At 38.8% G+C, this 27,972-nt stretch overlaps 1 long non-coding RNA gene across 1 annotated transcript in view; it reads left to right on the forward strand.

Annotated features, from left to right (window-relative positions):
- Positions 1-1,972: 1,972 nt before the first annotated feature.
- Positions 1,973-27,972, forward strand: part of LOC143686098 (uncharacterized) — a 43,536-nt gene continuing 17,536 nt past the window's right edge. The window contains exon 1 of the long non-coding RNA XR_013176897.1: positions 1,973-2,317. This is a non-coding gene — a long non-coding RNA (uncharacterized LOC143686098). The remainder of the gene's footprint in view (positions 2,318-27,972) is intronic.

Below are 27,972 nucleotides of genomic sequence, written 5' to 3' on the forward strand. Positions count from 1 at the left end.
TCCGCAGCAACAAGACTAGGTGTGCTCACCTGGCCAAGTTGACAACTGAATCCAACTAACACAATTCCTTATGTGGATCATCTCATTTAATTCTTGCAACTGTTCTATGAAATAAGTTTTTAAATCTCTATTTAGTAGCGGAAGGAAGCAAAGCTCAGAGAGGTTAAGTGACTTGCCCAAAGACACACAGCTAGTAAAGAGGGGAGGCAGGATTTAAATGTGCAGCTCAGTGTCTAAAGCTTAAACCCTTAAACACCAGATTGCTTCTCCATGAAAATGCTACCATTCTTAATCCCATCAGCCAAAGGTAAACCTCATGAATATTTCATGCTGCTCCTTTTGGTCCTTCTGAAGGCACATAAGAATACTACTGAAATCTCTGGACTTTGGAGACAAAATGAGCTTGGTTCAAATTCTGGCTTCAATTATAACTGTGTGAATTTAAGTAGAGTTTGTTTAGCTTCTCTAAGCCTCAGTTCTCCCAGTTGTAAAATGGTGAGAGTATCTCCTCTGTGATTGAGAATAATTTAATTAGATCATGGTGGTGAAGCCCTTAGCTCTGTGCTTAGATGACTGTAAGAGCTCAATAAATTTGCTAAATATATAATATACATACACAATTAAATATATATACTTAAAATTGAACTCATATTGAAAATAAGTTTCATATGCTATTTATTCTGCTATTTTTTATAAGCCAGTCAAACCAAATGCCTAAAAGTCTGCACTATACACACTCCTAAGAAAATCCAGTAAAGTCCCAAGGGGATTTTACTTGGAATTTCCAACATGATTCTAGTGTTAATTTGGAACAATAAACCCATAGAAATAACTAAGAAAATGAGTAATAGTGTCTTTCTCTGTCAGCTTAAAATTATATCATACATTAAAATAATGAGATAGAGTGACTTTGATCCAGACTGAACAATGGAAGAGCATATAAAGTGCAGAAGCAGATTCACGAGCATATACAAATCATTACATAATAAAGATGACATTTTAATTCAACAGGGAAAGGGCGAATTTGCCAATAAATGATATTGAGGTAATTGGCTCACCATTTGGAAAAAACATAAATCCAGATACCTCCTTCACAGCATTCACCAGCTGTGGGTGAATTCACCAATTCTAGAGGGATTACTCATTTAGATTTAGAAAAACAAAAAACAAAAAACACAAGCATCCTATAAGAGAAGCCAGGTGAATACTTACATAATCTTTGATGGGGAAAGAGTTTTCTAAGGGCAACCTCAATGGCATCTGTCATAAAGGAAAATATGATGGATCTGACTATGTAAAAAGTAAAACCATTTGCACAGTAAAAAAGGATTGATCAATCAGAGGCTGATGCCAAATAGGGAAAATGTTGGTGAGCTATGTAACAAGGGATTAGTCCTCTTTACTATCTGAAGAACCCTTATTAGTAATTAATAAAAGACACAAACCTCTTTTTAGAAAAATGGAAAATGGACACTGTTCTAGTTTGCTAGCTGCCGGAATCCAATATACCAGAAATGGAATGGCTTTTTAAAAGGGAGAATTTAATAAGTTGCAAGTTTGCAGTTCTAAGGCCATGAAAATGTCCCAATTAAAGCAAGTTTATGCAAATGTACAAATTAAGGCACCGAAAGATGTTACCTTCGCTCAAGAGAGACCGATGAAGTGAAAGGTTTCTCTTTCAACTGGAAAGGCACATGGCGAATGTGGTGACATCTGCTAGCTTTCTCTCCAGGCCTCTTGCTTCATGAAGCTCCCCCAGGGGCATTCTCCTTCATCTCCAAAGGTTGCTGACTGGTGGACCCTATCATGGCTCTAAAAAGGGGACTGTCTCCAAAATGCTTCTTCTTTTAAAGGATTCCAGTAAAGTAATCAAGACCCACATGGAATGGGTGGAGTCACATCTCCCTCTATTCAAAAGTTAATACCTACAATTAGGTGAGTCACATCTCCATGGAGATGATCTAATCAACATTCCAACATAGAGGGACAAATAGGGTTTAAGAGAAGCACTGCTCCACAGGATTGGATTAGGATTAAGGCAGGGCTTTTCTGGGGGGGCACAAATCCTTTCAAACGGACACAAACACTATGTGCACAATGTGATTTGCTTTCTGTGATGTACTTTTTGTGATATATTTACATGCACACAACTGTGTATATATGCCTACATATACTTTCTTTAAAAACATATTTTGTTACATTTTTTAATGATGTGGGGCATCACTTTAACTTCGAGGAAAAAAACAGTAATCTAGACTGAGGGAAAGCAGACCTCTTCCTACTTTGTCCCCAATAAGCCCAGATTGACTTTGAAAAGGTAAGTCCACTCCATCACCATTATTGCTTATTAGGGGTAAATTCAGTTTGGGTCGATGAAAATAATCTGGAAATAGATAGTGGTGAATGCCACACAATATTGTCAATGTACTGTATGTCACAGTATTTTCTATTTTAAAAAGGTTAAAATAATATTTGGGTTATGTATATTTTATCACAATTTAAAATGAATATAATTTTTAAAACATTTTTTAAAAGAAGAATATTTATATATTTGATAATTAAAGAAAAATAACTGACTTGTTTATCCCAAATCGTAAAAAGTATAATAGGCTCATTGGTGATTTTTACTGGCTTCCTTTTTATCTTTCAGTATACCCCAAATTTTCCACAGTGAACAGATTTTTCTTGTGTATAGCCAGAAAAAAAAAGTTGTAAGAATAGGTGATCAGTTGAAGCACAGGGCAGATTTAGGGCTGTGAAACTATTCTGCATGCTACTGCAATGACGGATACAGGGCACTAGTATTTGTCAAAACCCATGGGATATATATCATATAATATAAAGTCTAAAATTGAGTTAATAGTGCAGTGTTATCATTTTATCAACTGTAACAATTGTACACACTAATATAAGATGTTAGTCGTAGAAAACTTCAGTGTGTATGTGGGGGGTGGCATGTGGGAACTCTCTTTACTTTTTGTGCAATTTTTCTATAAACTTAATACTGTCCTAAAAATAAAGCCTATTATTTTTTAAAAATTGAAGTATATGAAGGTAGACTGAAGAGCTAGTGGTCAATGAAGGGAGGGGTAAGTATGGGATGTATGAGTTTTTCTTTTTTCTTTTTCTGGAGTAATGCAAGTGTTCCATAAATGATCATGGTGACAAATACACACTACGTGATGATACTGTGAGCCGTTAATTGTATACCACGTATGGACTGTATGTGTGTGAAAATTTGTCATTAAAAATATTTTAAAAATTGAAGCCTATGAATACAATGATGATTCAACCCAATTTTGAAGGCTAAATCTGGTTTTCTAAAGATACCTAGGGGATACTCACCAAAGGACCCCAGGACACGGTCCCCTGGAGCTCCCTGGTACCCCAAGACTTGGCTGCTGGGTTCCGATGTATCACACAGAGGAAGCCACTGTTAGAGCCAGGCTTGCTGGCCTGTCTCAAAAAAGCATGTCCCTAAGACAAAACTGAAAAGCACAATGAAGAAGGAAGGGAACACAGCCATGGGCTTATCTTACAATAAAGAGCGAACATGCCTCCAAGAACTTTCCAAGGCGTTTCCAACTTGACATTTCCTTGCTTGACCTTTTAGCTTCTCACTGTCCTTCACATACCCTGGCCCAGAGCTAAAATTAGCATAATCTTTAGGAAAAGACAGTTTCTCCCCAAAACCAAGTACCACCCTCTGAACTCAAGAAAGCAGATTCAGGGACACAGCCCAGCATTTGGCTTATTTAACGCGCAGTTATATAACTGTGGAATGCCCCTGCCTGAGTCAGGACAGGCATTGGGTGGCTTCTCAGACTTGAGAGAAGCTTGGCTGTTCCATGATGTTTTTGTCTTTACAGAAGCATGACGTCCTCGAGGAATGATGCAGCCTCATTCCTACACTATTGTGCGAGTTCTTTTCATCGATTTCCCTCGACCTGCCTCCAAACATAAAGAACAAGATGCTGCTTTGCTATTTTACCCTGACGACAATTTTGGTATTTGGGATTGTGTGGACCCCATGATAAAAGTCAGAAAGGAGGTTGAGGACATTTAAATGTTTCGATGATCTTTACGGTTTTGAACCTGCCCACTGCTCCAGCATCAACTCAGAAGCTGCTCCCCTGCCCCTATATGTTGCAGGCATGCAGAATTGCTCAAAGCTCAAGGAGCAATTCGTGCTGTTTGAAAGCCTCGATCTCCCTCTGGGAGCACTGACCCACCTGCCTTCTCTGCTTGGCTAATCCCTCTGGCAAGTCTCACCTCGCCCTGCAGATTTCCTCGGATGCTCCATAAAAGCATCCTTTTATTTCCTCAAGCCATGATGTCCTACGCTTACTGTCTATTTACTCCTCTGGTTCCTGTCCCTCCCTGCATGTCACTTAACCATCAGGTGGTAATGCAGCTGACTTCCCAAGAGCCTGTGCTCTGGCCTCAAAATGCCTGGGTTCAATTCCCTGTTCCCCAATTTAGATTATTAGCTGTGTGCTTCAGGAAGTTGACTCAACCTTCTTACTTTCCCTTCCCTCATTTGTGAAATGTGAATGATGATGATAACATCTTTCTTTTAAGTCTTCAGTAAAGGAAACCATGTGAATGGTTTTGCCTAAGTATTTGCCAATAGTCAACTAAATGTAGCCAATATCACTCTTGTCAGCTTACAGCACAGTCGTTTCCACACCCGTGTTCTTGTCTTGTCTCCTTTCCCCTCCCTGAATGTGTACATTTAGTAGTTGTCTTAGTTTGCCAGAGTTGCTATGACAAATACCACACTGTGGGTTCGCTAAAACAACAGAAATGTATTGTCTCATGGTTTTGGAAGCTGGAAATCCAAAACCAAAATCTCAATAGGCCATGTTTTCTCCTGGAGTCTTTAGCATTCCGGTGCTGGCTTCCCGAAATTCTTGGGGTTCCTTGGCTGGCACCTCTGCCTCCTGTCACATGGCTTTTCCTTTTGGCTTTTCTTTCTCCTGCTCAGCCATCTGCATCTCCATCTAGATCTCCTTACCTCATAAGGACTTCAGCCATACAGATTCAGGCTCACTCTGATTCTATTTGCCCTCAAGAGGATCTCCAAAGATCTCATTCACAAATACCTCCACCCTTAATAACAGTATCTTCAAATGTTCTATTTACAAAAGGATTCACACTCAAAGGATTAAGGAATTAGACTGAAGCTTAAACATATGTTTTGGGATGGAGGCATGATTCAATCCCCAACAGAAGATTTCTGTAAATTCTTAAAACAGTTAAATTCTTTCCTGCTTTTGCACTGCCTACTCCCTATTCCTGGACCACTATTTCCCTACATACCTGGCTTCTGCTCTTCCTTCCTATTTCAGCTCAATTGTCTCCTCTTCCAAGAGGGCTTTGGGCTTTTCTATAAAGGTAGGTAAAAGTACGCCCTGTTTTTACCCCCTAACATGGCACTGATTCATTTCACATCAGCTTTATAGCTGCTTTATTGGCTTACTTCTAGATTGCCTGTGCCTTGTACCAGCCTGAAAAATCACAGGCAGTCAAAGCTCATCTGCCTCTCTTTTTGGTACTGCCAGCACCTATATAGCATCAGCACAATACTAGGTATTTGTTGAATGAATTAATGAATTAACTGAAGAGATGCACTACTCTCACAAAATTCAGCAAATGATACAGTGGGAGAATGCCTACAGATTAGGACTAGCAGGAAATCCACATTCTTGTTTAGAGTCAGCTGCTAACAGAAATCTGGATTCATTTCCCCCTATCCGGCCTGACAAGACTTAAGCAATGTTCTTTGAGGTTCTTAGAGGGGACTAGCAATGCACAAACAAGAAAGATAATCTCGTTTCTTTTTATGAATTCAAAATTATTTTTGAAAAGGAACAGGCCTTCTCAAAGCATTATGCCCACGCAATCTTTGCTTCAAGTAGCCAAAAAACCCAAATAGTTTTATGATTTCTAATGTAATGCAGATGTAGAGGGTAAGAATTTGATGGTCAATTAATTTAGAAAATATCCAGGGCCTAGCAGAGGTTCAACTTATTGACTTTGAAATTTGATTCACGATTACAATGTCCTCCCCCTACTCTTTTCTCCACCCCTTAATATAAAAAGAAAGGAAAGCTTGTAATATTGCTTATGGAATGTTCTAGAGGAGTTGTTAAGCTGTTCATAAAAACTCTTGGACTAAGTTTCCCTGGCCCTTTCCAATTGGGACCATTCCTGAGCATTGATGTGAAATAATATTAAACTGCCAGGCTGCTGAGAGCTGATTACTGTGGGTAGTTGAAAGGAAAGTGCTGGCATCTCTGTGCTTCATTAAGCTTCTAAAGAAAGAGAGTTCTGGTCCCCAGACCACATGTCCACATCTCAGAGTTTGATTTCCTAGTCTTCTGGGTCTTGGTCTGAATTTGAAGCAAATGTTCCGGGGAGCACTAGACAGCGAAAAGGTATACTCCACCACCACATGGCCAGCCTTGAACCCATTCATTGATCTCCAGTTCCAGAGAAGCCAAGACCTACCAGGGCTGGAAGCCACACAGTGCTGAGAGGTGCAGGCACAGCTGATCACCAGTTGATCAATCAACAAATGGGTGTTGAGCTTTCTGATACTCTTAGACAAAATAATATCCTTCCTCCTCCATGGGGCCAAAGTTCTTTGCACTTATCTGTCACATGGTACTTTCCACATTACCCTACATTTGAATATAATGTTTTCCTCAAGATAGAACAGATTATGTTATGGCATTTTTTGGTAACAGCTTTAGTGTGATACAATGCACTTAGATTACAATGCACTCATGAAAGTGTAGGAGTTAATGATATTTATCATAGCCATAAAATTGTGCAATCATCGCTGCAGTCGATTTCAGATCATTTTCATCATCCCCCAAAGAAACCCCATGTCCTTTAGCTATCACCCTTCAGCACCCTCATTTCCCTCCATGCCAAGGAAACACCAATCTACTTTCTGTTTCTATATATTTGTTTATTTCAGACATTTCATATGAATGGAATCATACAATTTGTGGTCTTTTGTGGCAGGCTGTAATTACATTTTATTTATGACTTCTCAGCACAGTGCCAGGCACAAAAAAATGCTCTCAATAAATAAATGCTATTTGAATGAATCAGTCCACCACTGTGAAATAATTGTATGGAAAGAATAAAGACTGAAGTCTAGACCACAAGTTATTTTCAATCTCGATGTTGAGAGAAGACTGATATAAAATTCAATTTGCTAAATTATATGAGCTAAAATGTTCAAGTAATGGTGCGTAGACTGGAAAAATGAGATGGCATGTCACAAGCTGGTATTTCAGAGTAAAACTCTGGGCAAAAATTAAGTACTAAGCTTGCTAAAATAGATCTTGCATTTAGATTCTAGCTTAACTTCTCATGAAAACATTATTCTTAGGCCCCAATCTATATCCATATTTCTATGTCTACATCTGTGTCTCTATCTTTATCTTGATAGATCTATGTAATCTACTTCAATTTCTACTTCTGCATCTATATCTCCCTATATAATATTTTTCATGTTTCTGGAGAAGCAGTATAAAATTAATTTTCTTTCAGTCATTGCCAGGGCTTTTCATCCCAAAATATGAACAAACGAACCTACATTTTGAAAAGTATTAGGTAACCTCAAATGAGATAACATGTCAATGGCTCCATCTTTTCCTCCTTCTGATCCCTCATTGGGTGTTTTCCAAATCTAGTCTTCAATTTGTTCATTTGAAACGCAGCACTATAACTTTCCCTTAAGCAGGAGTTCCTTCCTCCAACGGGCCTCTCCAAATTGGATATTCTATCTAGCTTCAAACTCAATATATTTAAAACAGAATTGATTTATTTTCCCTCATAGCATCCTTTTCACTCTATTTCAATGAAATGATTCATGCCTAAAACCTGAGAATCATATTTGGATTCCCAGTTCTTCATATTATATTTCCAATTAATTATCAAAGTTTATTACTGTTTGGCCTGGATTGTGTGTATGTGTATATATATATATTATATATATATATATTTTTTTTTTGCATGGGTAGGCACTGGGAATCAAACTTGGGTCTCTGGCATGGCAAGCGAGAACTCTGCCTGTTGAGCCACTGTGGCTTGCCCTTGCATAGATTGTATTTTATCAGTTGTTTCTATTTTTGCTTTTTTTATTTTTTTTGCATCCAACTCCATAGTTACAAAATGCAGTTAACTCTTCCCAGCCCTACAAGGCTCTGTGACCTTGGAGAAGTTAGTTGACTCCAGTGGGTTCCACACGTTGACAGAACTATTAACATGAGGTGATGGTGAAAACTAATGAGATGTTCTATGTAAATGCTTAGGAGGGCAACTAGAGCAAAGAAAGAACTCAGAAAATGCTACCTCTTGGAGGAGATGCACAATCCGCAGGTGCCTTGCTTTATGGTGGTGCAGAGGGACTTGGAGCCCCTCATGGGCTGTACAAAAGTAGGCAGGTATATGCCCTCCACCTGCACTCATGTTATCATGACCTGACACAAACATGTGGTTCTTTTTTGGCTCTAGCCATTGAGAGGGAGAGAGATGGGGCTTCGCGCCTACGAACTTCTTTATGACTATTGCAGCTGTATAATAATGAAAAGGTAAATATTCATAAGCATTTAATACCATTCCATAATTAAGATTTCTATTATTAAGAAAGGATAATATTTCAAGTCTGCTAAGATATAGTGAATCTTGACTGACCCTGAATGAATTTCTAAAGGGTACTTTGAATTTACAAATCTACTTTGTGTTAATTTGGCTTAAGAGCCAGTCTTGGATTTCCACAGGAAAGTTACACACACACACACACACAATTCACACAAAATCATCTCAAGGCATGACCCACTCACTTCCTTTCATTCTTCAACTTAAAAGAGAAGTAATAATTTTAATTAATTAATTAATTGTATTGTATCATTTTACTTTAATTATCTACCATATTCATCGTTGCGATTCTGAGTGATTGTTGACTGTTTACAAAAGAATGTGTCACAGATCTAGAGGCAATGCTCGGCAATGGGCCCCACAAAGGAGGTAAGGAGAGGAAACTGGGTATTATAAATGCCCAGCTGCTCCAGGGACGTATATTCAAGAGTCCTGAACTCATTTGTGTTCATAACGTCTGGTATGTTGGTTAAAAGAAATCAGAGTCATTACCTACGTAAATTGAAAAAAAAAAAACCAAAACAACAATTTTATTATCTTTGAATAAAATCAACCTGTATTTATCCTGGTATGCAGCCATTTCCAAAATACATTTTCTTTGGCTGTTGATTTTATGCATGTTCACAAGGAAAATCTAAAATAGCCCATTCAGCTGGAATGCAAATGTGGCTTGAGAAGGAGTGAGCATTCATAGAATATTCCCTGAACAAGGGCCAATCTGCTGTTGTACTCTCAAATCTTTCCTCCCATGGGAATATCAGTTACAAATCCATCTCACTGCGTTTTCACCATCCTGCCCCAACACGTTCCTACAAGGACACGTGCACAGGGACATTGCCGCCTGCAGGCCTTGGTCCCCCTGGGATGAAGAGCCACCATCCTCCAAAGCAGCTGCACATTCTGTTCCTTGAGGTTTGGGCTCAAGCAGCTCATGCCAGAACCATTAGGGTATAGATGTGACACTTGCCCATTCCCAGATCCAAATGGCAAGGAGGCAATCATTAAAAAGAGATCACAGCTAATAGCAGACTTAGAAAATTCAGCCAACAGCCTGGTTTCCTTTTTCAGCTTTGATGAAAAAGTCATGTTAACCAACAAAGCAACATTGGAACTATTTTTAAATACTGTCCAAAACACTCCAACAACAACCCAAGAGAGAAGACAAACGTTGATTTAAGAATATCACTCTTTTATATGCTTTCCCCCTTCCTGCATTATTTTGAGGCACATTTAGTGGTCGCTTACAAGGCGCCAGAAACCACTGGGCAAAACGGTCATAATCTTTTGCTGTAAAGAGCTTAATGTCCACTGGAGTAAACAGAAGGTAAGTGCTACCAAAAAAAAAAGGGGCTACAGAACCACCTGAAGAAGTATTTAATGCAACTGAGAGGGGTTAAGGAAGGCTTGCTGGTGGACGTGCAAGCTACATTGAGACTCAAGGATGCAGCAGAGAGAGCCAGAGAAGAGAACATTCCAGGCACAGAGAAAACTCATGCAAAAATCTGAATGTAATAGACCGTTTGGCATATTGGAAAAACTGTACTACAGAAAGAGAAAAGGGGGAGCAATCTCATGTAGGAAACATTAAAGCATATTAAAGAACTCTGGGACTTCCGGGAAGATGGTGGAATAGGGCAGGCTGAGTTCACCCCTGCTCCAAGGAACAGCTAGAGAAGTGAGAGAAAAATGACTGGTTCAGCAGTTCCAGGGTGTAAGTGACTTAAGGGAATCTTCTGTGCTACACAGGGAGGTCCTGGATGAAAAAGCTGAGGAATTGAGACACAGAGAAAGGAGTGAGTGGGCCCCTGGACTCCACCAGGGACAAGAGGCCACACTCAACAAAGTGCCAGCCTGCAGCCAGCTGGGGTTATTAGCCCCCTCAGCTCCACAGCCCATAGTGTCCTTGGGGAACTTGGAAGCCAGTAAATTTGCTTTTCCTGCTCATAGAGACCATCCAGCTAGAAAGAAAGCCTTCTGCTGCCCTCTCTACACGGAGGCTGGGAGCCCTCAGGAGTGCACAGACAGGGAGGCCAGGAAGCAAACCATGCTGTGCCTCTAGTTCAGCGCACTACACCCCAGCACCCATGCTTATCACCTCCCCGAGCCCCGCCCCAGGCTGCTCCCCCAGCCCCACTCCCAAACCCTGTCACTGCACCCTGTGCTACCATCTTCCCCCAGCACCTGAGCCACAGCAGGTAACACCGCCCCCCCACCCTGCCCCAGCACCACCCAGCACACATGTGTCACTGAGCCATGCCCCACCCAGCGCCATGCCACACCCAGTGCCGTGCCCCACCGCCATGTGCACTGCGCTGAATACAGCCTCTGCAACGCTCCCCATGCCCATGCCATGTGGGGCCCCACACCTCACTGCACCCTGCGCCCATATGGCCACTGCGCTGTGCCATGCCCTGCTCCCATAGCCTCTGCGCCTCTGCCTGAGCTCCTTGCACTGTACCACACTCCACACCCCCTACTCTCACCCCCCGCCCCCACCCCATACCCTCCCCATGTCGCTCCCCATACCAGCCCCACATCCTGGGCCCCCTACCACTGTTCTTTGCACACCATTCCACACATGCCACACTACATACTGTGCCCCTGCTTACCGCACTCCATGCTTCCCCCCCTCCCCCTGTGCCCCTAGCCTCAGCACACCCCATGCCCCACATTCTGTGCCGCATCTAGCCAAAAGGTATTTTCAGGTAAGATTGTGGTCACGGGTGGTTGACATTCCCTGTCCACAACCCAAACTGGAGCCTGGGAGCCACCAGACCCATCGAGCCCACAAGCAGAATCTCCACTAAGGTGCATACTGCCCACTCTCTAGCCCGGGGATTGGAGGTTTGCAAAGCACAACAGGACCAGTGGAACTGGCTGAAATTGCCTGGGGTCTCCATCCAGCTCGACTGGCTGCCACAGTCCGGGAGAAGCAGGCCTGAGGGGACCAGGAGGCTCATGGTTGCCATCTTCTGGGAAGGAGCAGAGAGTACAGTCTGGCTCTCTGTACTTTCTGCAAACTGCCTGTCTATCTTCAAAAAGATCCTTAAGTAGAGTTGCTTCCCCTTCATGAGATCCGGACCTTGGTTTTGTGGAGAATTACTGCTGAACCAAGTGCAAAAGGAAACCTTCAATGCAAATCCAAGCAAATACAAAACTCAGATAACTGAGGGAAATCAAATTCCAAAACAACACTATTAGATGATCAAATGCCTCGAAGTCAATAGAAAGATCACAAAGCATATGAAGATGCAGACAGATATAGCTCAGCCAAATGACCAGGTTAAAACACTGGAGGAGACACAGACTCTGGAACAACTAATCAAAGATATTCATAGAACTCTACTAAATAAATTCAGCAGATTGGCTAATGACATAAAGGATATCAAGAAAACACTGGAAGAGCATGGGAAAGAATTTGAAAGAATAAGTAGAAAAATAGCAGATATCACAGAGATGAACGATATGTAGACCAAATTAAAAATATACTAGAGACACAAAACAGCAATTTTGAAGATGCAGAAGAAAGAATACATGAACTAAAGGACAGGACAATTGAATTTGAATGCACACAAAATAAATGGCGAAAAAGATGGAAGAATTTGACTTGGAGCTCAGGAAAATGATGGACAACACGAAGTGCACAAATATAAGAATCATCGGTGTCCCAGAAGGAGAAGAGAAGAGTAAAGGGCTAGGCAGATTGGTTGAGGAGATAATGAGGGAAAACTTCCCAATCCTTATAAAAGACATAAATATGCAAATCAAAGAAACCCAATGAACTCTGAATAGAATAAATCCAAATAGGTCTATGCCAAGACACATACTAATCAGTCTGTCAAATGTTGAAGAGAAGCATAAACTCCTAAAAACAGCAAGAGAAAAGTGACTAAACACATACAAGGCAACCACATAAGACTGATTTTGGACTACTCAATGGGCACTATGGAGGTGAGAAGGCATTATTATGATAAATTCAAGATCCTGAAAGAGAATGACTTTGGCTATGAATTCTTTATCCAGTTAAATCATCTTTCAAAAGTGGAAGAGAGCTTAAAATCTTCACAGACAGACAAACGGAGAGAATTTTTCAACAAAAGACCAGCCCTACAGGAAATGCTATAGGGACTTCTATCAGCTGAGGAAAAGAAAAGATAGGAGAAGGAGGTCTGGAGGAGGGCACAGAATTGAAGAGTACCAGTAAGGGTAATTTAAAGGACAAAAAGAGGCAGAGGGAAAAGAATATATAGATCTGACAAATAAAAGCCAAAGGATAAGATAGTAGATACAGGAAATGCCTTTACAGTAATAACTGAATATTAATGGACTAAACACGCCAATTAAAAGATACAGATTGGCAGAATGGATTTAAAAACATGATACATCTATATGCTGCTTACAAGAGACTCATCTTAGATCCAATGACACAAATTGATTGAAAGTGAAAGGATGGAAAAAGGTGTTCCGTGCAAGCTGTAATCAAAAGAAAGCAGGAGTAGCTATATTAATATCAGACAAAATATACTTTAAATGTAAAGACATCATAAGAGACAAGGAAGAATGCTACATATTAATAAAAGGGACATTTCATTAAGAAGAGACAATGATCATTAACATTTATGCTAATAAATCAAGGAGCTCCAAAGCATATGAGGCAAATATTGGAAAAACTGAAGGGAGTGATAGATATTTCAACAATAATTGTGGGAGACTTTAGTACACCACTCTCCTCTATAGAAAGAACAACCAGGCAGAGGATCAACCAGGAAATAGAGAACTTAAACAATTTGATAAGTGTATTAGATCTAGCAGAAATATATAGATAATTACACTTCCAAAACACCAGGGTATACATTCTTCTTTCGTGCTCATGGAATGTTCTCCATGAGCACAAAACGGGACTTTATAAATTTAAAATGATTGAATTTATTCAAAGCACTTTCTCTGATCACAACGGAATGAAGCAATCAGATCAGGACCAAGGTAAATCAGAATACAGAAGAACTTCACTTCTCATATGAGACCAAAGGAAGAGAAGTTTATGTTGTGCAAAACCTAAATTAAACAATCTAACTCAACCTGTCTGGATATCACATTTAAACAACCCAAACACTTAGAGCCCAGAATGGAAATGAGGGCTTGTAATTCTGTATTACCCAGATACAACCCAGAGCATGCTGGTCAAGATAATTAAAATGTATTGGCAAAGTCCCTTGAGGGATAGGAGAAAAAATATGGAACTCTAGAGCTTTGCTACTGGGGAAATCCCAGATACTCTCTCAAACATTAGGACTCCCAAGTGAATAGCCAAGCCCTTCATCTTGAAGCTTGCTCTTGTGAAGCCTATATCTGTAGCGGAGAAGCTAAGTCTACCTAACATTATGCCTAAGAGTTACTTCCAAAAAGCTTCTTTTCCTGCTCAGATGTGGCCCCTCTCTCTCTAAGCCCAACTCTGCAAGGAAAATCATTACCCTCCCCTCTACATTGGATGTGACGTTCAGGCATGAACCCCCTGGAAATGTGGGTTTTAACTCCTAGAGATGTGTCTAGCCTTGGCACCATGGGATTGACAACACCTTCCTGATAAAAGGGGGAAAAGGAATGTAACAAAATAAGATATTAGTGACTAAGAAAGTTCAAATAGAGTTCAGTGGCTCTTCTGGAGGCCACTCTTAGCTAGCTTCAGCTAGATATTGCTAATTGCTAGGGTTTGCCAAACCACAACCAAAACCATTCCTATCAACCCTAAAGAATACCTAGGGCTCTATCTGAAATTCTGCAGAAGTTTCACAGCTTAAGGATACTTTCTAGAAACCTACACCCTCCAGACAGATTCCTAGGCTAGTTAAGTCCTGAAATGCACCAGGGCCAACTTCTCCAGAAAGTCATATAGTTCCATCTCCCTACCCCATATTATCGACACCCCCTTCCAACATGAAAAAGTTGGAATGGGCATAGCCCAAATCCCTAAAGAGTGGAAAAAAGATCAAAGGTGATGGTGGAGTTTTACAGAAAAGGTGAAGTTTAACAAATGATTATGGTTGCTGAATCACTATATTGATATTTCTTTTAGTCTCCAGTATCTTAGAGCAACTAAAAGGAAAACCTAAAATTCTGGAACTATAACCCATACCAAATCCTGAAATCTGTCTTATAAGTATTTGTTACAATGCACTTTGAAATTTATTGCTTTTTTTTGTATATATGTTATATTTCACAGTAAAGAATGTTTTTTCAAAAAAAAAAAGAACTTGGGTGGGCCACAGTGGCTCAGCAGGCAGGAAGGCTTGCCTGCAATGCCAGAGGACCCGGGTTTGATTCCCGGTGCCTGCCCATGTAAAAAAAAAAAAAAAAAAAAAGAACTTGGGGCCAGTAATCTGTGTGTGTTTGGAGTGGGGTGGGCCTAGAGGTAGGCAGATAGAGGAGAGAACTGATTAGATTTGCATTTCAGATAGAGTGCTTTGATCACAGAATCCAGAATGGATGGGAGGGGAGAGGGTTGCAAATGAGAATGCCAATGGAATACTGGTGCCAAACTGTGTCAGGAGGGCATGGTCTGAATTAAGGTGGCAATGATTGTGAGAAGTTCCCTCTGTGGAGGCTGGACCCTGCGACGGATGGAGTTTCTGGGAACTCAAGTACGCATATCACTAGAGATGTATTTCTGTGTATGACAATGCCCACAGGTCACTTTCTCCATATAGAAAGAAGGGGTTTAGTGGACTGGAATTTGAGAGGCAGAGAGATGAGGTAGGAGTCTGCTATTACAGCTTTGGTCAGTGAACTTCAAACTGCCCCATAGAGGGTCAAATGGAATCTCAGGAGGAAACACGCCACCTGTTTTCTGGACCAATTGATGCCAGTGTCCTATCACCCAACTTCCAACTTCAGATGCATCATTGCCTCTCTTTTTCTATATATTGTGTGTATATATATATACATATATATACATATATATACACACAATATATATATTTGTATGTGTGCATGTGTGTATATAGACATATACATACAGCATTTATATGACATGTTTCTTATTTGTATATATCTAATATTATACATATATATACACACATACACATGTACATATGCAGATATCTATCTATCTATCTATCTATCTATCTATATATAGAGAGAGAGGCAGACAGACAGACACACACAAAGTTTCCAAGTCAGAATTTGTTTGAAAACAGAACTACCTACACAGGTTATAAGTATATAGGAAATAGCAGTTCAAGCTGAAGATAATGAATTGTGAACTTAAGGGGATGATAGAGGGAACAGAAGGAAAGGGAACAGATGGGAGACTACCAATAGAGGAACTTAGAGGATTTGCCCAGTGATTGATTGGGGGTGCAAGAAGAGTGATGAGAGATTTTTAGTTGTATAGTGAAGTCACTTGGCATGCACGTTTAACTTATGGGTACTCGATGATTATAGAGGGAAATAATTTCACAGTGCAATGAATTCTGTGCACCTTTCTACTCTCTGAAAATATGCCCCTGAATGAGACTGAGATGATACCCACGACTCTCTGTCTCCTTGGTCAGCTTCACTTTGCATATTAATTTCATGGCCACTTTAAAACATATTTAAATATTTTTTCATTCTGGGCCATTGTAGGATGGCAAGCAGCATCCCTGGCCTCTATCTACCAAGTTATCTCTACTTGAGAACCACTGACTCACACGCATGCTAGGTAGGGGCTAATGCTACCTCAATTTTTGAAATTTTTGCTCAGTAGAGAATTGTGGGCTGACAGTATTTCTGTCTTTCATCACTATAAAGATGCTTCTGGTTCTTTTTTTTTTTCAGCACTTTAAATTCAGGGTTTTTCCTTTAGGCACTCCACTGGTCTCCATTGTTTCTGATGAGAAGTCCACCATTATTTGTGCCAATCATTCCCTGTATGTAATGTTCCTTTTCATCCTTGGCTGCTTTCCAGATTTCCTCTTTAACTTTGGGTTTTAGCAATTTAACTATAATGTGTCTATGTGTGAATTTTCTTTGCATATGTTCTTCCCGTGGTTGGCTGAGCTTTATACATCCATATTATTATGTGTTTTCATCAAATTTAGAAAAAATTAAGTCATGTTTCTTTCTATTTTTACTTTTACAGCTGTACTTAGAGTTGACATAAAATGAACATTACATATTTAAAGTGAACAATTTGATTAGTTTTAACAGATATATCACTTGTAAAACCATCACCACCATCAAAATAATGAACATTTCTATCACCCCTGAAAGTTCCTTTTGTTTATCTTTTTGAATACCTCCTTCCCACCCATTCCAATTCTGCTCATTCCCTAGCAATCTGCTTTTGGACAAAAATAAGTTTGCATTTTGTAAAATTTTGCATTAATGGGAACACACAGTGTATACTCTTTTATGTCTGGCTTCTTTGACTCAGCATGATTATTTTGAGATTAATCTGTTGCCACAGGTATCAATATTTCATTACTTTTTATTGGTGAGTAGCCTTTCATTGTATAACTGTACCATAATTTGTTTATCCATTCATCTTTTCACAGGCATTTGGGCTGTTTCCAATTTGGGGATATTACAAAGAAGCTGCAATGAACGATTTATATATAAATATTCATATGAACCTATGCCTTGATTTCTCTAGGGTGGCATGACTAGGTCATATAATATGAATGTGTTCAACTTTTTAAAAAAGTATGAAAGTATTTTCCAAAGTATTTATAGCATTTTACATCTGCACCAGCAGTGTGTAAGAGTTCCAGTTGCTCCACATCCTTACCAACACCCCGTTATGGTCAGTGCTTTAAATTTTAACCTAATAAGTACATAATTACATCTCATTGAGTTTTGAACTTCCATCTTCTAATTATTAATCATGTTGACCAACTTTTCACATGATAATGTGCTATCCACATATCTTCCTTGATTAGCAGCTGTTTATATCATTTGACCTTTATTTTAGGTTGCTTTCTAATTAATTAGTTTTGAGATCATCCATCTATCTATCTACTTGGATACAAAAGCTTTATCAGGTATATGTTACTCCAACATTTTCTTCCCAACTGAAACTTACCTTTCATCATCTTAACATTGCTTTTTCTCTTTTTTTTTTTTTTTTTGCATGGGCAGGCACCGGGAATTTGAAGTATAAACATTTAAAATTTAGATGAAATCCATTTATCTTTGTTTTTTATGGGTCATGCTTTTCATGTTGTATCTAAAGTGTCTTTGCTTAATCCAGAGTTATAGGTATTTGTCCTGTGTTCCCTTTTAGAAACTTTATACTTTTAGTTTTTATATTTAAGTTTGTTATTCATTTTGAGTTAACTTCTGTAAAGGTGGGAGGCCTGAGTAAGGAGATCAACCACCAGTTGTTGGAAGATTATTTTTTCTCCACTGACTTCCCTTTGGACATTTGTCAGTAATCAGTTGTCCCTATATTGTGGATCCAATTCTGACTACTCTATTCTGTTTCATTAAGCTATTGGTTTATCCTCATCAATACCACACTTTCTTGATTGCTGTAGCTTTAAACAAGTCTTTCAGTCAGGTAGAAACAACTTTCCATCTTGTTTTTCCTTCTCAAAGTTGTTTTATCATTCTATATCTTTTGTGTTTCCTATGGGTTTTAGAATCAGCTGGTCAATTTAAAAAACTAAAAGATTCTTATCATGATTGCACGATGGCAAGTAATGGGGTTTCCAGGCATGCAAGGATTAAAAGAATATGTCTTTTGTGAGTCATTCTGAGGAATTTATTTGAGGATTTACACCAGCAAAAATAGAAATTGAAGAGAGGAAATTGTGAAATACAGGAAACAGTAGAAACCAGTGGTACTCAAGAAGTCTAAAAAGCATCTAGTCCAGAATGCAGTAAGAGACCAGAGGGCTCTGAGGTGGATTCCCCAGGGAGAAAGTGGATCTCAGGCAGTAGTAGATGGTCCCATTAAAGGCTGGAATATTTTGAAGACATGGTGGAGCACATAGGTTGTTCAAAACAAAACAGAAGCAAGGTATTTAGAGACTCTTTGCAAGGTAAGGGGGAAACTACGGGAAAACCATGATCAGAAGATGACAAGATTTTGAAAATGGCTCTTTTAAACACCAACTGTCAGAGTGTAAGAAAAATGAAACCCAATTGACCTTGATTCTAGAAATATTCTGATTTATGTGGTCCAGAGACAATCATACTGAATCACTAAAGGAAAAAATAGGAAGAAAGAATCTGTTAGCATAAAACGAGTATTTATTGTGCTCCAGGCACTGGGCAAAGTACCGTACATGTGTTAATTTTATAATCCTCACAACTCCCCTGAGAGGCAGATACTATTTTCCTCTTTTTAGAGATAAAGATTTAAAGCATAAAGAAGCTAAGTGACATCTCCATGATCCAAAAGCTAGCAAGTGGTGGAACAAGATTCTTAAACTTTATTATGTACTGCTTCTGTAAAAAATATATATAGATGTATTTCCTTTATATAATAATAAATGATATTTCTGGTTTATGATTCTAGAACCAACTGGTAGACAAATCATGGAATTAGGTTCTAGAACAGAATGCTAATGCTATCGATGTTTACAACGTGAAAACACAAATATCGATAATGGATGTTGATATGTTGGGTGGGGAAAAGTGGAAAGGACAGTAAGAAGGGTAATATTCTGATATTTTATAGTGAGGAAGGAGGAGATAATGTCTAAATTTGATAAACAAAAAATAAGGCTATAAGCACATATTTGATATCGGAAATGCAATCGTTGGTAAAGCAAAGCTTTTATTTGTGATAACTGTATAACTATGATTTGGTATATAACTATCAAATTGAGGAATATGGGAAAGGAACGAGAAAGAATTTGTATAAGTAAAGTAAATCTTTAGTTGTTATAACAGAAAACTAATGAATCATGTCTAAAATGAATGTCAAAACATTGTTGTGTAAGCATGTTATAAAGCTCAGAGCTTCTTAACGTTCATGATACATACTCAGAGGTTCTTAAGATCATGATTGCCTATCAGAAATGAAAAATCATGCCAGAGTCCCACTCCATAATACCCAGATCAATTGATCTGGGGTGAGGACAGTTTGGAAACTGGCAGTTGATTTTTCTTTACATGGGCAGGCACCAGGAATCAAACCCAGGTCTCCAGCATGACAGGCGAGAACTCTGCCACTGAGCCACCCTCGCACTGGCTGCAGGTGATTTCTTAATATGCGGCCAGAACTGAGAATTTATTATTGAAAGGTGGGAAGATCCACCGGAAATATCAGAAGAAGAAACTGTTAAAAGTGATCATCACATCTGGGAAGCGGAATGCGGTTGGAAGAGAGTAGGACATTTTGCTTTACGGCATAAAAGCCATTTGTACCATTTGGCTCTTTATTTATTTGTTTGTTTGTTTGTTTGTTTAGGAAATGCACTAGTCAAAATATAAATTTTGTACCAAATACACATCTTTTGCTTTAGTCTCACACATAAGTTAAAGTTTTAAAATATGAATGACCATCTGTTTTCAACACCCTGCAATATTGACATTCCTTTGTTCTTCCTCATGTAAAAGCAGTTTTAATTTGTTCATTTGGTCATCATTACTATATACTCTAGGCATAGATTATACCATCTCAGTCTTTATTGTCTATCTTTCCTTCTGATTTCATTTGTGCCCCCTGCCGTCCTCCCTCTATTATTCTCACATTCAGCTTCATTCAGTGTACTAACATTATTGTGTTACAGTTAAGTAGTATTGTGCTACCCATTTCTGAATTTTTACAATCAGTCCTACTGCACAGTCTGTATCCCTTCAGCTCCAATTACCCAGTATCTCCCTATTTCTATCTCCTGATGGTCTCTTCTTAACTGATATTTTCCGAGTTCATTCACTAATCTTAGTTCATATCAGTGAGACCATACAGTATTTGTCCTTTTGTTTCTGGCAAATCTCACTCAGCATAGTGTCCTCAAGGTCCATCCATGTTGTTACATACTTCATAAATTTATTCTGTCTCGCAGCTACATAATAACCCATCGTATGTATATACCACAGCTTGTTTAGCCTTTCATCTGTTGATGGACATTTTGGATGTATCCATCTCTTGGCAATTGTAAATAATGCTGCTGTAAACACTGGTGTGCAAACGTCCGTTTGTGTTCTTGTCCTCATGTCCTCTGTGTAGATACCTAGCAATGGCACTGCTGGATCATATGGCATATGCATCTCAATCTTGTGGGAAACACACACACACATGCACAAACACACATGTCAATGTTAATAGTGGTCATTTCAAGGTTGTGCTATTAAGGTTTATATGCTTTCTGAAGTTCTCTTTAAAATATTTGTGTACAGGCTGTAGTGGAATCCTGTTTCTTATACTTCTAAAGAAGAAACAAAAACATTTGTTCCAGAGAATTTGCCATTTCTCAACTTTGGAAGTAATTATTTAATGATTGCATTCTATAAAATGTCTTCCAACTGTGAACTATCAGTGCAAAAAGTTCATTCAGAGAGATTGAACATGAAAACAACTTAATATTCAATAGATATTTTATACCATGGAACATTCAAATGACATTTCTAAGCTTAGACCCTGAAAGCTAAGAAAAGTATAATAAATCACAAGTATCCTTGTTTCTAAATTAAGATGCAAACTCCACCAAGAGATCGTAAATTTGGTTCTACCAGCATTAGCCCATCACCTAACTTCAAGGTACAAACAAGTTGACATGGAAGAAAGCAGTAGAGAAAATGGCATTGGAGAGAATCATGGAAGAGTTGTGGCAATTACTCTGCCATGCACCTTAATGCAAGTAAAAGCACTTGAAGACTTGGATATGTATTCTCCAACATTGGAAAGACAAAGTCTAGTATGTGACATACACTGGAGAATATGGAGCTGATGGAAAAAAGAGAGACAAATGCTTTGGCAGTAGGTTGCCTTTCTACTTGTGGCAGGGGTTTTCCTTGGAATGGTTGGTATGGATCCAATGGAAGAGAGCTGCCACAGGGTTTTCTTTAAAAGCATTCCCACCCTGTGGGATGCTTACAGTGAAGAAGATTTCTAACAAAAAGATGGACCATACAAATCCCAGAATCAGCTTTACAGTTATGTGTCACCTAAGTCATAGGAACCCCAGCTGGAAGATCGCAGAACACTATCTGTGGGAAACCCATAAGTAATGACTGTTCTAGTTTGCTAGCTGCTAGAATGCAATATGCCAGAAACAGAATGGCTTTCAAAAAGGGAAATTTAATAAGTTGCTAGTCTGCAGTTCTAAGGCTGAGAACATGTCTCAATTAAAAGTCTATAGAAATGTCCAATCAAAGGCATCCAGGAAAAGATACCTTGGTTCAAGAAGGTCCAATGAAGTTCAGGGTCTCTCTCGCAAGTGAGAAGGCACATGGCGAACACAGTTAAGTTTTCTCTCTCAGCTGGAAGGGCATGTGGAAAACCTGGCCTCATCCCCTAGCTTTCTCTCCTGGCTTCATGTTTCATGAAGCTCCCCGGGAGGTATTTTCCTTCTTCATCTCCAAAGGTTGCTGACCGGTGGACTCTCTGCTTCTCATGGCTGTGTAGTTCTTCTCTGCTCTCTCAGAATCTCCAGCTTTCTCCAAAATGTTTCCTCTTTTATAGGATTCCAGTAAACTAATCAAGACCCACTGGAATAGGTGGAGACACGTCTCTACCTAATCCAGTTTAACAACCACTCTAGATTGCGTCACATCTCCAGGGAGATGATCTAATTACGAATTCAAACATACTATACTGAGTAGGGGTTAAAAGAAATGGCTGGATTTAGGGATTAGGATTAAAACAGGCTTTTCTAGGGTACGTACTCCCTTTCAAACCAGCACAATGCCATATCAGAAGAATCAGTCTTTGGAATTTGCTGAGGTGCTTTTTAACTGTTCCATTCAAGAAAGGCCTTTTCTGTCTATTACCAATTCGCCCTCCTCCTAGGATCGACACTGCTAAGAAATGGGGGGAAAAGTGTCATTAGGACATTGTGGGGAAGCTGACTATGCCCTCTCTATCTTTTCTGGGCTTCCAGGTAGGAAGCAAGCCAAGCTAAAGGAGGAGAAAAGTTTTAAACGTGAACAAAATGTAGAGTTTTATAATTACAAGGGATTGGAGTTATGTTCTTATTAGATAGGCCTGGGTTCTTTACTTTATAGAGTGAAAGAAAAAGCTATGAAACCCATGTGAGATTATAGCCAGGAGTTGATAAAGAACTTTTCCAAGAGCAAGTTTAGTGGGGAGTGTTGAAAAAGAATGGAGTAGCTTTCAATCTACACCCCATTGAGTAAAGCTCATTCAGCTGACAAAATAATTTTCTTGAATTATTGTTGTTAATTTAAGTTTTTTTTAAAACAAACTTGTAGATAGTTCTTGAATGCCAGAGAGACCATTCAAAAGTTTATTTGGTTTCTAAAATTAATATTAGATATATTACAGTGGCAAAGTAAAAACCCTGGTTCTCCTTCATGCATTTAAATTTTACTTATAAGATGTATAATTCTATGTTCCCACCTAGTAATTTTGGAATTCACTCTTAATGTTCTTTTGACTAATGTTTTGCCCCAATTATAAAATTAAATAATTAAAGACCTTCAAATATTTTAGACTGCATTTTAAAATTTGAAATGTTTGAGCTCCTTAAGTACTTTCATTTCAACTTAATTAGTGAACCTTACTTATAAATCTAATAAATCAAACCTATAACCATAATGGATTTTGAGTTTTTTTAAACGTTCCAATAGAGTATATAAACTTAGAAAGATTACAAATTAAAATTGCAGCTCTAAGTTAAATATTTAATTGTACATTTTAATTTGGAGTTATTGGTCTGGGACTCTAATATGTCAAATTTTGCTTAACATAACAAATTCATAAATATCAAATAATTCAAATCATTCTGTTCCTTCTCTTCCATATTAAATGTTGAATCCTAACCATTAGAAGCTTATAAGGCAGAAGATATTTACCCTTTTCTGTAATTCATGTGAACTTTTCCCCACAGATTTCTGTTGGCTGTGAGATGTGGAGTTCCATGCATTTGAGACAATTCCTCTTTCTGTCTCATAACAGAACTATTATACCATTCCATGTATGATGGAAGGTTGCTTTCTCAGCTTCTTGAGGTTGTGAAAAGACCAAAAAATTCAGCCAGGATGCTGACTTGATTCCTTGTCAGCAACTTTGATGTGCTACATTAAACCGTACTGATAATTGTTCCATCAATGAGTCTATAACTCGAAGGAATTATGCCACAGACCTGTAGATTCAAATTCTGCCTGTTACCTAATTCTTCTCCTTACTCACACACATCTGTGACATGAACCCTGGTCAACTACCTCATTAGATTTTCTGTTTCCTTGGATCTCAAATTGTGTCAGTGTATTTTCCATCTACCTCTAAACACCTCTGAACCTAATGGAAACCTGCGTTCTTTCATTCTCTCAAGACCACCCAAATCTTCCAGATATTAAAACAAAAACCATGCATTCTGAACATCTCACTCAGCTACTAGGTCATTCCACTAGCAATTTGCACAATGAAAATTCAAATAAAAAGTAATAACAATAAGTTATTAACTTAATGTAGACTTCACTTTGAGAAACTCTGCTGTATTTTTCCGTTTGTTAAAAGCCCTAGGATATAGGTTGCACAGATTCTGTTTATTCTTTACTTTATAGATGAATTCAAAGGCTGGGTAACTTATCCCAAAATGTGTAGATAACACAGCAGAATCTAGGCCCAAACCCTGCTCTGACAGTGCGCATCTTGCTATGTGTTCTACCGTACCTCCCTGCTTCTCCTGCAAAGTCCCACAAAATCCCAACCAAAAGAGCAAACACCAAGAGGAAGCATTCCGATAATTTTTGATCTTCATGAAAAACATAGGAAAGCAACTTTTTAAAAGGGTGTGTATTATTTTTGTTAAAACTTTCCAACCAACTTCCGGGGCATGCAAGGGTGCAGTCTTTCATAACATGGAGGAGGAAAACACCTGGCATAAGTCTTGTTGGTTATCTTAGAGCAGACTCATTAAGAGTTGGTCATTGCTTTAGTCAGGAGCACTGACATTTTTCTTGGCTATATTTCAAGCCTTGTAGACCCTTCTCCAGCAGATTCACCAAGGTATCTGCTAGAAATCCATCTCATGCCACAGCGTGGTCCCTGATGGGTTAGAATAAAAACCTGTAAAGCAGAGTGTCACAACATAAATCATCAGGTTTCAGATCACCCTTGCCCTTTCTTGTAAAGCAGCAGAACTGTTTCTTCAAATTAGATCTTACATAAGAAGTCAATATATTAAAGAGATAAAAAAGCCAGGTGGCTCGAGTTTAAATGCAGATTCCACAGGGCATAGTTACGTACTTCATCAGCACCCGTAATTGTTTGTGGAACATGGGAAGCCTGTTATGTTCAAAGCATAGTGTTATTCCAGAAAAATCTATGGAAGCCGCTTCTTAGATGATTTCCCTCTTTGCCTAAAGAGGAGAGAACTGGAGTACAGTATCTACAGAGGTGCATGCCATTCTGACTCCATTCCCCCATGTAATGGGAGAAACAATGGCATGATTGTTCCATTCAGAAGCCTAATGTGATGTTTGCCAGATGTAGCACATCTTTGCCATTTCGTCTTAGGCAAATATATATTTTGTCAGAGAATAATTAGTAAACATGGCTGCTAGAGTCAGGTCTTTGTGCGAGAACGTTTTCCTCTCCTCTGTTTTCTCTCTAATCTCAACTGTGGTTTTTGCACCTTGGGGAAGTTTATCCCAATAAAGTTTTTCCACAAAAGAGGGTGAGCCAGTTACACCCTAATTGTGCTTTTCTCACCACATCTTCTTACTTGGTCCTTGGGCATGAGGCAGAGGGATAATGAAGGAGGAGGAAAATGTGTCAAGGCCCAACTTGGTCAACATTGGCCTTGTGGAGACCCAGCCTGTAATTCCTGTAACACTCCATCCTGTGTAATTTATATTACAGTTATTGATTGCTTCTGCTACCTCAGAATTATGGAAACAGATTTGGAAGTCATCAAGAAAAAAGGTAGAGACCATTATTCTAATGCTTACACTATCCAATAGTTTGTGGTTTTCCTTTCATATACGCTTGGCATTTGAAATCCAAGACAAACTGGGAATCATAGCCATAAAGCAAAACAAAAAAAAAAACACGGGCATCTATTTTATTCTCTGAAACTATTTTGAAGAGCTTTGCCTATATTACACACCTCCAAACCCCACCCCCTAAAAATTTCAACCCCAAATCCCCTTAAAGATTAACAAGCTGACAAACCTTGCTAATGTCAAGGAGAGGAAAACAGCTCCCTGCTAGTTGCCGGAAATGGACTCCAGACTTCCTCTTTCTTTGGCTGAGGACACTATGTAACTGTTCAAAAATGTGTAGGTTTCTTAAAAGCATGATGACTATTACAGGACTGAGATTCAGGCTTCTCCTGGAGCCAGGTAGCAACATTCAGCCAATGAATCAGGCCCCAGTCTGGTCTGATACTCAATGAGAAGATGATTTATAATGGGAAGGAGGGGCAGCAGGCGGATACACCTTCGAGGCTAAATAATCCAGACCAGCTGGACATAGATTGCGACACTTTCTACTCCCCTCCACATCCCCCTGCAGATGGTGGAGAGGGCAGGTCTTTCAGAGGGCAGTTTCGAGACAGTCAGCACACAAAGATGCAAGCTTATCCCAGCCAGAATTAGACTCGGTGGAATTCTGGAAATTAGAAGAAAGTCACAATGTCACGAAAGATTATTTTTTTCTTTTCTTTTTTTTTTTTTTTTTGGTGGGAGGGGTGGTGGGTAGGTGGCCGGGTGGGTAGAAGGTGGCTGAGTTCAAAGAAGAGCCACCTCATCTATATTTATTTAATAATCTTATTAATTCTATATGAACATCTGTAGGGCCATAATAATTTGTATTATTTCTTGTTCTATAGATAATAATAATATATTTTAATTCTATAAGTATATGTTAGTAGTGTAGCAATATACCTGGTAGATGGAAACATTATTACTCTGATAAGTATAAATAGTTATTCTAAAATATATAAAGGCAATAGATAAATTAGGATATGGAGGGTAACTTCAAACAACGTGGTAAAATTCACATATTTTCAGAATCAACCTGAGACTGATTTTGATAGGAAATGATTATTATGCATGCTTAAAGGGACCTTTTTTCTAGCCCTCTAACTGAAACTGAACCCATGAAATTGGTTAAACTTGGGTCAACCCATTCTATAACCTGGCTGTCTCCACCATGTCTCCTCTTTCATTCTTCCCTACCGCCCTCCTCCTTTCCTTTCTACTCTCCTGTTTGCTACCAGCTCAATAGCTGGAAGCTGACTTCTAAGCTCTTCTGCCATTTCCATCGCAGGGGTGTTCGACTGAAGTGCTCTTCAAATAGGTTTGTTTTGATTTTTATGATAAGTTATCAGGACCAAATTAATTTCTAAATCAACCTTTGAATTAATCATTTTAAAAACTTTTTATTGTAGTACATATACGCAACTAAAAAATTTCCGTTCTAGCCACTTTCTCTACATTAAGCTTTTACAATTAAAATTATGTTGTAAAGCTCACAAGAAGGGTGGGAAAGCTTACCATATAACGGTTCATATCTTGTTAATTCTTGTGCAAAGCAAATAAGGGCATGGAGCGTCCAAGACCTCCCTTCTGCAACCTTAAATTCTTAGAGACATTAGAGGAATCCATAAAGAGTTCTGAGAAGAAAATTTGGTAATACCCCAGTTCCTGGACAGAATGTCATTCATGTATGAATATAATGGAAAGACTTTCCAGATATGTAAGTGTTCATAAAATATACAATGCACACATCTACCCTGAAAAATATTACTCAGAGGTGAACGCAAATCAAACAGGAAGTAGTGGCAATTTTTTAAAACTCAGTAATGAGGAGGTAGAATAAAAGGACTAGAAGTGAAACTTGAAATTGCTTAAATATATAATTAGGTCTTAAAAAGTTTAAAGTATAGATACAAAGCACTATGAAAATGCCACAAATCATTTCAAAAGAAAAGAATAGAAGGCTTTCAATTGAGAAAAGTAATAATAAACAGCTTCCAAAATCTCATATAAAATGGGGGGTGGGAAAAAAAAGAATCTGCTCATTTTCTTTTCTGAACCAAAGGGCATCAGGAGATACCATTTCCTATTCAGGGTTGACAGTTAAAGAGCTAAAGGATACAGTTTTTAAAAGAATTACAATTAAACTGTAATTGAAAGGAAAACAAGGTTTATACCTTACAAATCCCTAGGGAA

This window comes from Tamandua tetradactyla, chromosome 6, assembly GCF_023851605.1.
Source record: "Tamandua tetradactyla isolate mTamTet1 chromosome 6, mTamTet1.pri, whole genome shotgun sequence".
NCBI classification, from domain to species: Eukaryota; Metazoa; Chordata; class Mammalia; order Pilosa; family Myrmecophagidae; genus Tamandua; species Tamandua tetradactyla.